Genomic DNA, 15,987 nt, shown 5'->3' on the forward strand with positions numbered 1-15,987 from the left:
TTTTGGTGTACATGAGCGAAAGATAAATCGAGAGGAACATGGAAAAAAGATGGAGAAAGAGTTAGACTTAACAGTGAATCAGTGCTATTGGAGTGCACCAAATGTTGGCCAAACCATTACCAAACACACAAAAATGAAATCTAAATGCAAGAACTGGGGGGTGTTCCATCAACGTCGCTAACGCAAGTCGCGCTAACACGAATAAGTCTCACTTGGGCAAACGTCAACTTAGACTTAAGCCTGAAGCCGTTCCACTAACGTTCCGTTCCACTAACAGGCAACGCTAATTCAAGCTAGACCTCAATAAGCTTAGACTCTGCAGCCCAGATCAGGCGATCGTCGAAAAGAGGAGTTATGTCGCAAAAAGCAAAGCGTAAAGCAGCAGAAAGGTGTTGTTTCAGCAGCGTAAATTGATTTTTTGAGTTTTTTTTAGTTGTCCCCAAAAAGGGCAATGTTGCCGCAATTAACATGGCAAGGGAGATCAACTTGTCAAACCATTACGAGCGTTAAAATGCGTATATTGTAGACCTACCAAATCTACTTAACATATATAGCCTATATATATGCATTTAGGCATACTGATAATTAGCGTAATTTGATGAGGTGTCTGAAACCGTTCTGACAGGCTAGCCTATGGCCAATATTCTCAACAGGAGATTGAGAATAATAGCCCAAAAAAGAACGTGGGAGCAATTGAAGATTGTAGGATAAAATTCAAAACACTGAAGAAAGCCATGGTTAATTGCACTTGATGTGAGCTAATAATGTTTTTGTCTTCACATCTTGAATAAATTACTTCAAAATAACTTTGCCACACGCATTTATTAACTGATAGGCTAAATGCTGAGCTTTGAGATAAAAGGGAAAGATAACCATGACTAAAATAGGGATTCACTGACTTTTTAGATCAGAAGGTGACCCAAACTGCACACTTTGTTTGGCAGAACAGTTATTTTAAATTGCTCAGCATGACTAGCATTATTATATCACAAGTAGGCTATTTCCAATTAACATAGTCTGCCTCCACAGTTCCAGAGTGGGCTTGGACAGTGATAGACTAACTTTGGGAAAGCATGCCCTACTGGGAACATTAGGGGAGACTGTTGGGCACAGCATCTAATTGTCTTCTTTGGAAAGGGCAACATGTGGGACACTGTCATGTAGGGGCAGCATAAAGGGCACTTCATAACATCACCCTTTTCCATTGGAAGTAAGGGCATGGGAACAGTCCAATTTAGGCCATTATAAGGGCACCATATAGGGTACTGCATCACATTTTCTATACTATAAAGGAACTCATTAAGACATGTTTTAACATTTATAGAAGGCACACTGTCATTTATTGTGTGGGGCATCCTGCAGGCACTCAAGCATATTTCACAATGTGAATGGCAGACAGTAGGGCACTTGGTCTAATTTTTGCCACTCTGGGCATTTTAGAAACACTTTCAACCATGGGGGCACCAGGCAGTCACCCCCTGAGTCTTCCAATGGGCCTGGAAACACCCATGGGGACAGTATATTACACCTATAATATTCGGGAAGCCAGAGGAGAGGTAATATAGAGGCTTGTCAACATATAGGCTACTTTAAACAATGAAAATACTTTATACAATTGAATAAAAAGTCTCCTTGATTCTTTGTGTTTCACGATTACCTGAAAAACTGATTATAATATTCAGGTACTGCTTGGAGCAAAGTATACCCTTCACATTTCCTGGCATAGTTCAAGAACGTCCCACATGCAAAGACATAGACAGATGCAGACAGACTGAACAGTGTCAAGGCTTGGCTGCAGTGGGTTTGCTTCCTTGTGTGATTCCAGCAGACTACATAGTCTAGGCCTACCTACATAGACTGCAGTCTACTACCCTCCTTTCTACTATTATAGTCTACTCTCCTTTCTATTACTTTCTACAAAGGATGGTAGGCTGCTCTTATGTGTTCATTGCCATCCTTAAGAGTTGCTAAAGTGTTATTGCACAGTATATATATATATTTGTATATATATATATAATTAATGTTTTATTTTATTTAAGAATGACAATTAAATCTATCTAGATAAACTATGCTGGGCATGCTGAACCTATACTTCTTCCACAGATACTGGTCAGGGAAGCATTACTTCTGTCTCTGAAGACCCTTGGGGCTGGTGGGATAAACGCTCTTTGTCTAATCTGAGCACCTTCATCCACCACAGGCTTGTCAAAGAACGGATACGCCATAATTGATTGTAACTTGTCTTGAGGCTCTGCTTAGTTTCTAAGGCCTTATTTTATGTCAATTAACCAATGGCTTTTGAAAACAGATAAAGTGACATTATTTCTTAACTTGTTATTTTATATTATTATATTTTTGGGAGATGAAGTAGACCTAAACACGAGAATCATTCATGTCTGCACTTCAAAAAGTCTGAATTTACGTTCCCGAACACGGACTAAAGTGCTTTGCGCGCAGGAATTTACTTGACGGAACTGTCTTTTGAGATTCTGTTTCCGCCTGTTTGAAATTATTTGCAACACATTTTAGTTTAGCTTGACTTTCAGCCTGACACGGATCAGGCTAGTCCCAATCCTTGGTTACGTAGCTCGAACTAGAATAATCCACCTTAATGGAACGGAACTCTCGCTAAAGTAAGTGTGACTTGGGGGTCTTCAGGGTCTTTCCCTTAATCGACGTTGATGGAACACCCCCCTGGAACTATGGAGTCACAGCATGTTTACAAATATACAGTGCAACAAGGTATTCGATTATGTCATCACATCCTTTCAAGATTGGAGGTGAAGGACAGTGACAGACTGTTTGACAATGAACTAAAGGTCTTTTATATTGCCAGTAATTATGAAGGTTCATCAGGAACCCCGTGCCCCAGTCCGAGGTCCCCTGCAAGATGAAAGGGACTTTTGACTATTCATGCAGCTACTGCAAGAAATTTCGCCTGACGTCATACTCATAAATCTTGTCAGAATACGAGTCTGATACCTCTCTGTTGGGCTGTGAGTATGGGGCGTGTTTCAACCGAACTCGCCTCTTTGTTCAATTGGATATACCTACAACCAATCAGAGCAACGTAATATGTTGTTTGTTGAAAACAGATTCAACCCACGTTGAATTTGTGGTTGACTATGTTACTGTTGATCATCTGTCCATCATCGTATAAAGCCCGCCCTGACAGTTTGATTGGTCCAAACAGCTCCTGTTCGACATACTTTTTCCCAAAACTAGCGACCCCAGACCCAACTTCCCCACCAATTTTTTTTGTGGGCGGGGCTAATATTGGCTGGCAGCCAGGCTACAAGAAATTATCCATGCTGCCTATTTAGGGTTCCTCCGGTAGGAGGAAACCTATTGTTTTTGTTAGTATTCCTATTACTAGGGTTCCTCCGGTAGGAGGAAACCTATTGTTTTTGTTAGTATTCCTATTATTATTATATTTCTCAGCTAAATGGCCCAACAGCTCAAAAAGTCCTGGACCCGATTTTTTACAATTCGGCCCAATGATACAACAGGTCCCTCACTACTCCCACACGGCTAGTGGCCCATGTGTGCCCATAGGTGACGCTATAAAACACGCCCAAAGTCTACGTGATTTCCCCAGCGCCCCATTACTCCAAAATGCCTGAAAATTGGTATACATGCCTTATTTCTCATGGGGAACAAAAAAGCCTCAAGAACCCATAAGGTCCGCATTGATATATTTTGCTGTACTGTCCAAATTTGGTACAACCTTCAAAACCCTTCTCCTCATGAACCATAGATCCAATCGACTTTAAATTTGTTAGAGATGTGTAGAATACATGTTTTTATAAAGGGTCAAATTGAATAAGAAATGCAATACAAAATGGCTGAAAGAAGTGCATTTATGTAAATGTTCAAATTGCCTCATTATTTTTTTTGTTAATAAATCAAATATAATTTTGACTGATTGTATTTCAAACCTAATAGGGTTCAAGACTACATCAATCTCTAGAAACAAAAACAATTTCACCTTGGCATGTCAATATATGATTGAATTCAATTGAATTGCTCCACAGTGCGCGCTCCAAATTCTCAGACTCATCCTGCCCCTTGACATTAGGGTGACCACTTTGCGTTGTGCGCACAGCATTTTCACCCCTTGTTCCGCACGTCGCATATTGAAAATGCTGTGCTATACAGCGCAAAGAGGAATGGGTGGTCAACCTACTGACACGCGCGAGCTTGGCGAGACGCACACACATCCTTTCTGGAAATGGTGTGCTGACCAAGCCCCACCCCCACCCCCACCCCCACCCTCACCCTCATTTCGCTTCCAATTGCAGCTCGCCGTTACGAAATAAATAATTTTTGGGCGGCCATTGTTGTTATCAACTGGAATCATCTGAAAGCCTTGTTGGAGGCAGCCACATTCGGTAAGTCCTATTTTTACACATTTTAAGCTAGAATCAATGATGTTTGAAGTGACGGAAAACCGAACTCGAAAAGTAGCTAGCTTTTTCCCTCTGTGTAATTACTGAATCATGTAGCATTTCGGCGAATTCATCAAAACGGTAGAGGGCAGCATTTAGGAGAACAAGCAATTCCCCACAGACCTGTCGGCTCAGAATTTTGATTTGGGTGGAGAAAGTCTTTGTAATAAGCCTATGCGCCAGGGAGACCGCATAGGCTTAGGCAGCAGCCATGTTTTGGTCGCGTCATGTTCATAAGTTCACCATTTTACAGTTCGGTCGACACCAAAAATGTGTTTGTTACCAAACCTCGAGGAGGGAAGCCTTTAGGAGATGTAGGAATTGTGCTTGTAGCCAGATGCTCCGATTATTTTTGTGATTTGTGGAAAACTTGCAAGTGGAGTGAGACTGCGTCCCAAGGGTACATTGTTTTGACTCAGCCTCAATGACAGACTCGGCTCGCTCACTCACTGGCAGTGTGTAAACGATATCGTAATTCACTAAATTCTAGTCCTAAAAAGAGGATGCTGAGAGAAAAACTGATCCCTTGCTGGACTACCCCCCTCTAGCTGGACAGAATCAGAATCAGGACAGCTTCTCTTCAGCCCTGACCCCAGGACAGCTTCATCCAGCTGGCCTGCCCTGACTGCCTGCCTGCAGGCCCTGCTTGCCCCTGCCTGCAGGCCCTGCTTGCCCCTGCCTGCAGGCCCTGCTTGCCCCTGCCTGCAGGCCCTGCTTGCCCCTGCCTGCCAGCCCTCCAGAGACAGACAGTCACCCCACAGACACAGTAGCTCTGCAGACTGCTTTTTTGAGAACATTGATGAAAAAGGACAAACCAGCATTTTTTACTTTGATGAAAGTCTAAATGTTTAATGCTTTCCATGTCCCAGCATGCCAAGCTGCTGACTTTTAGTGTCTTAAGTAATGAAACCAGTTCAAGTTATAGACTTTTGACTTGAATCCAATGATTAGTCATCTGAATAAAAAACACTCAAGAGAAGTACTGCTTCTTGGATGATTTGTGCTCCACATCAGTACATCTCACACATTTGCCTTTGTTTCCATGGGATTCATGGAATTGCTAGTTTCTGCTCCACCATTGTGTACTAAAAAATATAATTTAGGACAGCAATTCAATTTTTGTGTTATCCTTTCGCATTACACACATTTAGTCAATGTTCTTAAACTCAACCGATTGTTGTCATTTTACCATAGTGTTCATATTGAACAGACATCAGTGTTTGGGAAGATTACTGTATATTTCTACTTTTGATTTGTATTTCCATCGTAAATTTGGTCTTTAATTTCAATTGGAAGTGTTACTAAAAGGTCTTAAAAAGTCATAAATGTAACTTGTTTACACCTGTAGACACCCTGTGAACCCCCCACCCCCCACTCCAGAGACAGTTGGTGACAGAGAGGTGCAGACATTAAGTTAAACATAGTTATGACTTAATGTAAAAAATAGAGACTAAATGTGGATGTAAATGAATGTTGACACTCAGTTCTCTGAGTTGGTGCATGTCAGTTTAGGCAAAGGTTGTCTTTTAAACCTTTAGGTTTAAAAATAATTCAGATTTGATTGGAACTCTCTCTTTTATACATTTATAGTTGGATTTGACATTTAAAAGCCATTTCATTCATTAAGCAAGTTGTTTAACACAAACAACCATAACACAGTACATATGGTATACAAAGCTGCAGTCAGATTTGGAGAAATTGTTAGCTTGGATGTTATCTTGCCATATACATGGGGTCTTGATGATGATGTGCACGCAGCTTCAAGGCAGAAAGACGCGTTCCATTTCAGGAGACTCCGAGACCTTAGCGCGTCACTAGCATCTCGTCATAATACGCAGTCGGAGCACAGCTAGATAATCAGCGTCGGCTCTCTTGGGTACCCAGCATGCATTGTGGCATGTCAAAAAACGCCAAAACTTGTGGAAAATAGTTTGGTTACAACAGCTATGCAAGGGTTTTCAGTTGTTGCATTCGTTCAGTTAGATGTTTTTTAATATTGTTGTTTGTTAGTTAAAATAATCTTGTTGGTCACTCTGAGAGTGCATGTTGTGTGGTTTAATGGGAAGTGAGAGTCGGCCATTGTACATCAATGTCCGCAAGGAGTTGATCATGACCTGTGCCATAAACTTTTTGCCAATGAGGCTATTCTTGATCGTAAGTTAACTGTGGTTCTGGAAAACGGTCTTCAAGCCATCAGAAATTCTGGAAACAGTGTTGAGAGCAATGTGTTTTGACTGTGAGAGGCAATTTTTGGTCGTCATCTAAACCTCATGTGTCCGCTACAGCATTTCTGCTTTGGCACATTGCCTCAATATCTTTGTGTTAATAAATCAAATATCATTTTGACTGATGGTTTTCAAACCTTATTGGGTTCAAGATGACATCACTCTGAAGTACCATCAACGATTTCACGTTGGCATATCAAAATATGATTGAATTTGAGTAGTTTGAACTTTGGCTGAATCTAATAACTCTTACCACAGAAGAAACAGCGTACTTGTTTATAAAGTAACTGAACATGGCAATATTGAACACTGAGAATAGCTCAATGGACTGGGACAGTGACCTGCAAAGTATAAGGTTGCAGGTTTGAATCCAGCCGCAGTCTTTCAGTCTTAAAATTGAATATCTGTTTAGTTAAACAGGATGACATCATTATGAAATACCATGCGCAATTTCATGCAATTCCACTTTGAAATGTTAACCGCTTCTTAACCTTTGTCCCAAAGCTGACCAAAGCTAGTTCTCTGCCCTTTCTACTCATTCATTCTCAACAGTTGGTGTGTAGCAGAGAGGATAGGAGAGTCTGCCTTGTAACCTTATGCTCATGAGTTCAAATCCCCATTCAGACTATTGTAGTTGGCCCAACATGAAGTAGTTTCGCTCTCTTGTTGTCCAACTCTTGACCTTCTACAATGTACATTTTTATAATATTTTGCCATTTTGCGGAGGAACCCGCATCGCTGCTTGCAGCTATATATATATTTTTTTGCATATGGCTGCTACCTCAATAACTGATGTCCACGTATGGTTTTAGTAGGTTATGTTTACATTCACAGTTTGTCTTGCACTAGCCTACTTGTTTACATTCATAGTATCCCCACTTATTGGTGTCTTGAGGCATTTGTCACAAATTTGATCTTGTCTTATTGGACCAATCTTTTTTTTACCAAATTCTACGTAGTGGTTGTGCCATGTTGTCTAGGTTATGTCTAGGTCCTGGAAGAATGTTGTTTCATTTTACTGTGTACTGTAAGTATATGATGACAATTAATGCCAGTTGACTTGTCATGACAACAGACCCAGAAATCCCAAGCCCTTCATGATCCTAGATGTCCATAGTGGATCCTGTGTAATGGCTCATGTCCTAAATACATCCAGTACATCACACAACTCAAACATGCTGTACCTTTTTGCCGATATGTTGACGGTGTGGTGAATGTTTGTGGTAATAATATTCCTTGATATGTAACGTGACAATGATGATATTGTACCCTTTCCTGTACCCTTACCTGTACCCTTTCCTGTACCTGAAATGAGTAAAAGGATACTGTGGTAAAAAATAAGAATCGTGTTGGTATGGGTTTTTTAACTGATATATTTTAACTAATATTTATTAAAATAACTTAGTACTGTCATTACTGTTCCGATTTTCAAATATTTACACAAGTGAATCCTCAGTGAATGGATATGATATGTTATCGCAGTGTAGCTGTCGAGAAGCTAACTTGGCTAATACCAATAATGTAGGCTGCCATGTTTTTTGTTTTGATCAGTACTCAATTATTATTATTATTATAACCTTTATTTAACCAGGAGAGACCCATTGATATTAAGAATCTCTTTTTCAAGGGAGACCTGGCCAAGATAGCCAGCAGCATACATGCAAATATAGTTACAAAAATACAAAAGGAGACAAAATATAGGAGTTAGTATCGTAGCCAGGTATGTTGCAACTTATAATGTAATAAAGACTCATAATGTAATAACGGCTCATAACGGCTCATAATGTAATAATTTCAATGTAATAAAAGTTCATAATGTAATAATCGTCTCATAATGTAATGAAATCACGGACGCGTAACGTAATAAGGGCTTTGCGCATAATGTAATACTGTAATAACTTATTACATTAAGAACCTTATTGATACCGCTCATAATGTTATAACAGTTCATAATGTAATAATAGCACATATAGTGATAATAATAATAATTTAACCTCTCAAACAAAGCTGCAAGTAAAAGCAAAAGGCATGGGCTTCAGTACAATAGTAAACTAAATTTGTGAAACCAAGTACTATTTAATAGTAATTGCACTCTCACATTTTATTGATGTGAAATAACAGTTGAGCCACTAGTTGGGATTCTGAGAACGCCGTGCTCACTTCTACTGTGACTTTTGCAGGTAAGCAGCCCTAGTTGTGACCTTTAAAGTTCAATATATATATATTTGTTAAACCAAGCCATACACCTTATCTGTTTAAATTATGTGTATTAATAAGATGTTTGTAGGATAATGTGTATGTTTAAGCTAGCAGCTATTTTTTGTGTTTTAGCTAGCAGCTATTTCTTGTGTTTTAGCTAGCAGCTATTTCTTGTGTTTTAGCTAGCAGCTATTTCTTGTGTTTTAGCTAGCAGCTATTTCTTGTGTATTAAGATGTTTGTTATAATAGTGTTGTATGTTTTAGCTGGGGCGGCAATAGCTCAGTCCGTAGGGACTTGGCTAGGGGACTTAAAGGTTGCCGATTCAAGTCCCACTTGGACCATAAAAGTATGATGTGGACTGGCGGTTGAGAAGACGTTTTGTTATCAAATTATTTGTGGGGGTACACAACATCCTAAAATGTATGTACATAAATGATTTGTTAAAATCATAATATTTACATTAATCTAGTGATGCTGAATATAAAGAGTTTCTGCATACCCCACCTCAATGTCTACTGATTCACTGAATTTTGTTTTATTCACAGAAAAGGAACAATGAAACTGGGCATGACAATCTTGGTCCTATTCACACTGGCCCTTTTGGTTAGTGACATTCAAGGCCATGGAAGTCGAGAAATGGATGATGAGACATATGATGTCATTGTTAAAGCACTGAGAGGAGAATTTGGCATTCCTGTTAAAGAAAGGACAAGGGTCCAACGCGCTGCCCTTGTTTGTCTCTGGAGGAATAAGCACTTGTTTGGGCTATTGGAAGACGGCAAGACGTTGATATACGATGGGAAATTGGTGGCAAAAAAGACAAGCTTCAAAGGCATTGTGAAGACAGGGCTTGAAGAGACCAAGGGTTGTGGTGCCAGAAAACTTAACGTATACCTAAAGGATAAGTATTCCGGTATCAGTACACAAAATGTGCAAAAGGTATTGGACAGGTCCAGGCGCTATCAACTTCGCAGAGCTACTTTTCAAAACAAGGCCATTCCCAAGCCGATCAGGGCTAAAACAGTTCAAGAGCGTCATCAAATCGACCTTCTCGACATGGGGAGATGGGCTGTCAAGCATAGAAACGTTAGATATAGGTACATTCTAACCATCCTTGATGTGTGTAGCAGATACATATGGCTACGCCCTCTGAAGAGCAAAGAGAGCAAAGAGATTGCTAAACATCTCATTGAAATCTACACTGAACATGGCCCACCAAACATTTTGCAGCATGATCAGGGCAAAGAATTCAAAGGTGCCGTCCAGAAGCTGATGGTATCATATCAGGTCAAAGTCATTCAGAGCTCTCCATACCACCCCCAGAGCCAAGGTAAAGTTGAGAGAACACACCAGGTGCTACGTCGAAAAAATCATGTATGACTTTGTGAATTTCAAACGAGGAGGTGTTAACTGGGCAGCACATATGCCAAAGTATGCAAGAGTTATGAATCTGGACAAAAAAGAGGTTCTCAACTGGATGTCTCCATTTGAAGTGTATTATGGGAGGAAGAATAACATCAGGACTCTTCACTTATCCAGCAATACAGGTGATGCTAGCCCCGGCTCAGTTTCTGATGCAGTTCCTGAAGACTTAGAACAGAACATGAGTAAGTTTGAGCAAAACCGCAGGAAGATACGAAGGAGGGCATTAAAGGCTACGGAGCGTTGCATGAAACGTACGATTAAATCAAGGGGAAATCCACCACCATCAGTTTACAACTTACAGGACAAAGTGTTGGTGAGGGTCAGCACAGGTCCCAGATTTTCAAAACGATACGCTGTGATACCAGGTATAGTTGTCAAAAGAAATGCAGATCTGTCGAAATACAAAGTCAAGTTCCGAATGCTAGGCAACCCAGGCCATCTACATATCAAATGGTTTGCAGTATGTGATGTGACAAGTGTCACAAGGGAGCGGGAGAAGCAGCGTTCTGAGCACAAGGCCAGAAAACATCAAGGCATACAGTTGTTACAGCCCATCACCCATGGAATGAGGTTAGAATCCTTTGGATCACTAGGTTTCAGGATTCGTTTGGACCCTAATTCAGATGGCAGCTGCCAGTTTGCTGCCATGGTTGACCAACTTGCCTCACTTGGAATTTCTTGGTCTGCAACATCTTTAAGGCAAGAAATTGTATCAGACCTAATGCTTCACCCACATGCCATGAATGGAATACATCTTTCTAATTTTGTGGAAGGGCAATGGGATGACTATGTGCAAAGCATGCAGCACAGTGGTACATATGGTGATCATTTGACTCTACAAAGAACATCCACCATATTCAATGTACAGTTTATGATTGTGTCAACGCTTGGAGTTGATGCAACAGCAATAGTCTCCCCACATGGTCACTACGATGAAAGTCTGCCATTGCTGATTCTAGGCCATTTTGCTGAAGGTTGTGGGGACCATTATGTTAGTCTTGATGGACCAGTCAGACCATTCATTCGAAGAATTCAGAGAGCAGAGAAGCAGAGGGTGCTTCTTTATAGTACTGGCTATGATGCTGTCCCTGACTCTGATCACCATTCAAACCCTGACTCTGACCATCACTCTGACCCCACCAATTACCCTCCTGGAGATTCCAGTGATGTCCTACATGGTGACTCATGTGATGTTCCTTATGGTGATCCCAATGATGTCCTACATGATGACCTCCACACTGTCCGTTACACTGACCCTGATACTGTTCCTTCTGCATGTCCTACAGTGCCAAAACATATCTTCCCTGCTGACCCTGACTTCATTGCTAGCCCTAATTTGCCTTTGATTGTACTGTCAACCATTATCCAGTATTGCCTGTTGATGGATATGACAATGCTGGGCACCTTCAACAGAGTTTCCAACTTGTTCAGAGAGCTAACCCTGCCATTCCTACCAAGAATTTTTATACGTGATTCTTTGGTGGAATGTTTAAATATTGTGACGGATGAAGACTGCAGCATTGGTATTTGTAGGTTATATAAAGCAGCTGGACGTAATAGTGGCCTTGCATCCAACATCAGGCAGCTCTTCAGCCAAAATGCCAGGTGGTTTACAGCATGGATCGTGATTCGACATATATCCTTTGGATGGTTCCATATTAAAGACATTCATTGGAAGAAATAAAGTGATTTGAGTGATCACTGGCACAGTCACTGACCACTGACAAATGGAGCCCCCTTAACTTTATTTTTGTTGGCAACTATAATTTATGATCATGTTTATAGGCATATTGTTTAGTTAAATTTATTTGAACTTATATTTTTACTTTTGTGTCCTGACAGGCTGTGTTTACATTTAAAGAGCCTTTGAGCTGGTTCATGTTTTCTATGACATCCCTATGTCTGTTCTAGACTCACAAACTGTATACAGGTACAGGTCGAAAAATTTGAATATCGTGCAAAAGTTAGTCTATTTCAGTAATTCAACCTATTCAAGTCTATTTCAGTAATTCAACCTAAATGGTGAAACTAATATATTATATAGACTCATTACATTCAAAGTGAGATATTTCAAGCCTTTATTTGTTATAATTGTGATGATTTTGGCTTACATCTTATGAAAACCCCAAATTCAAAATCTCAGAAAATTAGAATATTACATAAAATCAACAAAAAAAAGGATTTTAAATACAGAAATGTCGGCCCTCTATAAAGTATAATCATGCATATGTACTAAGTACTTGGTTTGGACCCCTTTTGCACAAATTATTGCCTAAATGCGGTGTGGCATGGATGCCATCAGTCTGTGGCACTGCTGAGGTGTTATGGAAGCCCAGGTTGCTTTGATAGTGGCCTTCAGCTCGTCTGTATTGTTGGGTCTGGTGTGTATCATCTTCCTCTTGACAATAGTCCATAGTTTCTCTATTGGGTTCAGGTCAGGAGAGTTGTCTGGCCAATCAACACAGTAATACCATGGTCAGTCAACCAGTTACTTGTGGTTTTGGCACTGTGGACAGGTGTCAAGTCTTGCTGGAAAAAGTAATTCAGCATCTCCATAAAGCTTGTCAACAGACAGAAGCATGAAGTGCTCTAAAATATCCTGGTAGACAGCTGTGGTGACTTTGGACTTGATAACACAGTGGACCAACACCATCAGATGACATGGTGCCTCAAATCATCACTGACTGTTGAAACTTGACAGTGGTCTTCAAGCCCCTTGGATTTTGTGCCCCTCCACTCTTCCTCTAGACTGTGGAACCTTGATTTCCAAATGAAACGCAACATTTAATTTGGATCAGTGATGATTTGAGGTATCATGTCATCTGCTGCTGTTGGTCCACTGTGTTATCAAGTCCAAAGTCACCACAGCCATCTACCAGAAGAACCTGGGCTTCCATAACACCTCAGCAGTGCCACAGGCTGATAGCATCCATGCCACGCCGCATTTAGGCAATAATTCATGCAAAAGGGGCCCAAACCAAGTACTTAGTACATATGCATGATTATACTTTCTAGAGGGCCGACATTTCTGTATTTAAAATCCTTTTTTTATTGATATTATGTAATATTCAAATTTTCTGAGATTTTGAATTTGGGGTTTTTATAAACTGTAAGCCATAATAATCACAATTATAACAAATAAAGGCTTCACATATCTCACTTTGCATGTAATGAGTCTGTATAAGATATTATTTTCACCTATAAAGTTGAATTACTGAAATAAATGAACTTTTGCACGATATTCTAATTTTTCGACCTGTACCTGTATAGCTGGTAGATATTGTGAGACTAATTTGATGTTCAGATATCCAAGTTTTTTATGACTTTTTTGTTATTGTTCAAAAGTTCCAAAATAAAAGAAGTTTGAATTAACATGTTATGCTGCTTGTATCATGTATTTCACGTAAGTAGTAGGAAAATAATGTTTAAAAGCCTTTATTAAATTGGCATTAAAGACCAACACAAAAAAAATGCTAAATTTTTATTGGAAGGTCTTCATAAGGTTGTATGGAAAGAAAGAGTGTTCACTTACTTTTTTGAAAAGTCCAATTTTAAATGTGTTTATCGCAGGAGTTATTAGTTATTGTAGCAAAGAACATTAAACTACATGAACTACAGTCCCCCTCCTTCTTCACTAATCCAACCTCTTCTCCTGACAGCTTTTGAGTTGGTTACTGTAGCGCAACCTATGTACAAATCATAGTCAAACTCAAAAACAAACCTGTGCCCAAAAGTGCATTAGTTGTCAGTATACAGTTGTTGCCTTTATACCATGGATTTGACCCATGGAGGATGATGCGTTACAGATTAAGGCTTCTCTTCCTTTTTATGAGGCCTGCCACTAATTGGGAGCGAGGTTCAGTATATGGCATCTAAGTTGGCTAATGCTCCAGCATGTTTGCAGAAATGTGTGATCTTGCTGAGAGACAGACACAGGTGAAAGCATTTCCTTCCACTCCTGCAGGGATGGCAGAAGTAAACATTATGATAATGCAACACTTTTCTCACTATATGTGCTATTATTACATTATGAGCTGTTATAACATTATGAGCGGTATCAATAAGGTTCTTAATGTAATAAGTTATTACAGTATTACATTATGCGCAAAAACCTTATTACGTTACGCGTCCGTGAGTTCATTACATTATGAGACGATTATTACATTATGAACTTTTATTACATTGAAATTATTACATTATGAGCCGTTATGAGCCGTTATTACATTATGAGTCTTTATTACATTATAAGTTGCAACAAGGTACATTAAAAACATTTACATTTTAAGGACTCTGTCTCTTGCTCTTTCATTTTTAATTTAAAAGCATTAAGCGAGATTAATTCAGGTACAGATAGTATAGTCTACAGATAAGGTACAGATAGTATAGTCTACAGATAGTAGACAGTATTTCCCGTCACTCTTCTGCTTTATAAGGACACACAAATAGTATGGGAGCAGACCAAGAATGGCCTTATATATAAAGGCATACCAATGACAGAGCCTACGGTTGGTAAGAGCAGGCCATCCTACCTCAGAGTATAACTCACAGTGGTGAGTCAGAGTTTTGCAGTTTGTAATGAACCTCAAGGAAGCATGGTATTCTGTCTCAACCTTATGAAGACACTGAGCAGAGGAGTGCATATACAACAGATCTCCATAGTCCAGTACAGATAAAACATGGCAGCAACAAGTTGCTTTTTTACATTAAAAGAAAAACACAACTTATTTCGAAAACAAAAACCCAGCTTTAGCCTCAGCTTTTTCACCAGATACAGAACATGTGGCTTAAAAGTGAGGGAGTCATCAATCCAAATACCCAGGTATTTAAAGGTGTTAACAAACTGTATTTCACTTCCCTCAAGAGTGACTACAGAAGCGATATTTAATGGCCTGTTCCTAACGTTGGTAAACAACACACATTTAGTCTTGTCTGCATTTAGAACGAGTTTCAACTGAAGTAGGTTATTTTGGAAAACAATAAAAGCCTTTTGCAAGTTTTCAGTGGCCTTTAAAAGAGTTGACTTGCAACAGTATACTGTATAACAGTACCATCAGCATAAAAATGAAGATTTGCATCTCACACATTTTGACCTAGATTATTAATGTAAATAGTGAATAAAAGTGGACCTAATACAGAGCCTTGTGGAACACCATTGTAGATGGTAGCAATATCAGAACATAGACCATCATATTTAATGCACTGAGACCTATTACTAAGGTAGTTTGAGAACCAAGCAACTGCTTGCTCTGAGTCCTGACTTAAGAAGTCTGTTTTAAAACATCATGATCAACTGTGTCGAACGCTTTAGACAGATCAATAAAGAGTGAAGCACAATGTTGCCTCTTGTCCAGTGCAACAGAAATGTCATTTACCACCTTTAGTGCAGCTGTGATGGTACTATGTTTTTTCCTAAAACCTGATTGATATGTTGACAAAATGGCATGTGTGTATAGAAACTCCTTTAATTGATCACTTACAAGAGCTTCAAGAATTTTAGCAAGTACCGATAAATTTTATACTGGCCTATAGTTGTTTAAAATAGCTGAGTCACCCCCTTTTAATAAAGGGAGAACAAACGCAGATTTTCCATATCCTAGGGATTTCCTTATTCTCCACTGTAAAGTTAAAAAGATATGCAAGAGGCCGTGCTACAAAATCAGCTGCCAATTTCAAAAGGTAAACATAGCTG

The sequence above is a fragment of the Hypomesus nipponensis genome, chromosome 27, assembly GCF_054491055.1.
Source record: "Hypomesus nipponensis isolate SF chromosome 27, ASM5449105v1, whole genome shotgun sequence".
Lineage (NCBI taxonomy): Eukaryota > Metazoa > Chordata > Actinopteri > Osmeriformes > Osmeridae > Hypomesus > Hypomesus nipponensis.